The following is a 2,636-nucleotide window of genomic DNA, read 5'->3' on the forward strand; positions in this document are numbered from 1 at the left end:
AATATCCGGATATCCCCCCCCACTCAAATGGTGCTATAAATTCTCAAAAATAAAGTTCAAAATCTACTGCCTGTTCACACAGCCACACTGGTAGCCTTTTTTGGTTGTGTTCCAGATGGGAACTGGCGAGGTAATCCTGCTATGATTCATTGACATACTTATTTCTAGGTCAGCCTCAATGATTCAGAATGTCATTCACCGGACTACCTGAACAGCCTTATTTTGCCTGTCAGAATGACTTGCACTTCCTCGCCTGGCTATTCTGAGAGAGAAAAAAAATCCCCTTCTCTTTCAGCCTTTTTGGCTCAGGTGCACATCTAGAATCAGCAGCTTCCCCTCCCCCAATCCTTACCTTAACCATAAGTGGGGAAAATGTTAACTGACAAAAGATCAGCATTTAAGGGCAGCTACAGCACATTTTCGCTCATGCCACACTTTCACATTTGACCTGAGCATTAATCACATGAAACTCCTGTAAAAGACTGAAGACAGACAACACAAAAGGTAAAATCATTTATTGGGCAACTTCTTACATTGAAACACAGTTGTGCTTTACATGGGCCAAATGCAACTTATGTTAAGTCTTTTACATTTCATCAGACATCCCTCTCACAAAAGGCTTGGTTTCAATGGATGCCTTCATTTAATAAAAGTTCAGAACACAGCAGCATTTTGCATATGAGAGCACAGCACATGATTTGAAAAGATAATGGGTGTGCTGCTGTCACACAGAAGCTAATCTTGTAAGGAGGAGGAAGTATTTGTTGAATGGGGAGCTGTTGAAAGTTGTTTCTTTTTTTAGTTATGGCCAAGCACATTTCCCAAAGTGTGACAATACTTTATAATTTGAAAAGCCATTAAACTCATTGACATGATTTCCACTCCCCACCATTGCTTCTGTGTGACCAGCACTGGAACAGTTTAGTTAGCTGTATTGAGAAGCTCCTTGATGTCACCCTCAATGTTGCTGGTAAGGAATCTCCTGCCATAACGCTTGAATGGCTCTCCGGCTGGCCCAATGAGGAACTTCTCAAAGTTCCAGGCGATGTCAGTCCTGCAGACGGGACTCCAGATGATGCACTTGGGGTCATTCATTAAGGCCATGGGCTCATCACTTGGGAATGGCAGCTTCTCCTTGAGGTACACAAACAGGGGGTGGGCGTCCTTCCCATTCACATCCACTTTCTCAAGGAGCTGGAACTTCGGCTCAAAGCCATTTCCCGGACGGACATACTTTAAGGACATCAGGATCTCTTCGTTCTTGCAGTTCTCCTGCAGGAGTAGATGGGAAGAATATGTAACATGTACAGAAAAGTGTTAGATGTTTGATCTCAAAAGTGGCCTAATATCAAGGTGAGTCCATTGTCAAAAGCCATACCTAGAACCCTAAATAAATTGGATGGACACCATCTAATGTCATCATTGATAGTGCCCATCTTTCCCCTTCATTGGGAATTGAGACCAGGCCTATAGCTACATGTAAGGACACTGAAGCCCAACCTTGGTATTTTTTTCCCGACCCATGGCAAAATTAGTAGAATTGCGTGAAATTACTCATTCAATTGCCTTTGCTACTGCATCCAAAGTGATAATGGCTGGGTCATTTTTACTTGTTTTTGCTGTTTTCAAAATAGAATGACTTTTTAAATTGTATAGAAATGGATTAGTCCTAAATTAGCTTACATTTTCTAAAACTGGATGGGGGGGCTATGATGAGAGCATACAGTGACATTAGCCCATATTTAGAATGATAAGAAAATGCATCCCCTCTTACCTGATGTCCGAACTGATTGCAGGGCACCCCCAAAATCACTAGCCCCTTGTCGGCGTACCGTTCATGGAGCTCATTCATCTGGGTGTAATCCCTGGTGGTCGTGCCTCAGAGAGACGCCACATTCTCGATCAGCACCACTTTACCCTGAAGAGACGAGAAATTAAACAATTCTCCTGTAAGGAGCTTTGCTGTCAGGTCGTAGAACATCTTACATACAGCCATTTACCTCGTAAATGTCACTCCCCGCTTCTGTCTGCGAAAATGCTCTATTGGACTTTTTATACAAGGTATCAACACGGAAATGGGAGGTACTTCATGAACATTTTAGGGACGGTCTAGAAATATTGGGATATTTTGTATTAAAATCGCACGAGTATGCGTTATCCAGGACAAACAACTATGTACACTTGAATAATACAGTGCGATACAAATGATAACGACACCCCTTGGACGTCTAAAGTAGAGACAAAGATTTTTATAACTAAACCAAGATAGACCACAGCTTGTCGTTTCCATTGGGAACAAATGAGTCATAGTGGGCAGAACAAGCAAGGAGGTGGGCAGAGCCAAGCACGCGCAAGCGATATCCTATTGGCGCGTTCTAGTATATTTATCTGCATATTTCCGTTAGGTAACGCTTACTATGTGAAGTGCGCATGTGCAATAGCTCCATTCGCCTTTGCACTCCTAAACAGCGCAATTAAAAAAATAACTTTGCAAAGGGTGAAGTCTACAAAACTTTGTCAGTTCGTTCATAACATATTCTCGTTTTGGGAACAGAAAACTGTATTGAGATGAAATGTTTAATTGATGAGAAGATTTGCAGAATGTCGGCCAAAACACATCTGTTCCATCTTCTCCC

At 42.1% G+C, this 2,636-nt stretch overlaps 1 pseudogene across 2 annotated transcripts; it reads right to left on the reverse strand.

Annotated features, from left to right (window-relative positions):
* Positions 1-500: 500 nt before the first annotated feature.
* Positions 501-2,271, reverse strand: LOC106583190 (glutathione peroxidase 2-like; annotated as a pseudogene). 2 transcript variants are annotated; one of them, XR_001323460.2, is made up of 3 exons: positions 2,001-2,271; positions 1,775-1,918; positions 501-1,272 (listed from the first exon to the last, which is right to left on the reverse strand). The product of XR_001323460.2 is annotated as a glutathione peroxidase 2-like, transcript variant X2 (transcript). The 2 variants fall into 2 exon arrangements; XR_001323459.2 differs by having other exon boundaries at positions 1,775-2,191.
* Positions 2,272-2,636: the final 365 nt, after the last annotated feature.

Source organism: Salmo salar, chromosome ssa22 (assembly GCF_905237065.1).
Source record: "Salmo salar chromosome ssa22, Ssal_v3.1, whole genome shotgun sequence".
Classification (NCBI taxonomy): Eukaryota; Metazoa; Chordata; class Actinopteri; order Salmoniformes; family Salmonidae; genus Salmo; species Salmo salar.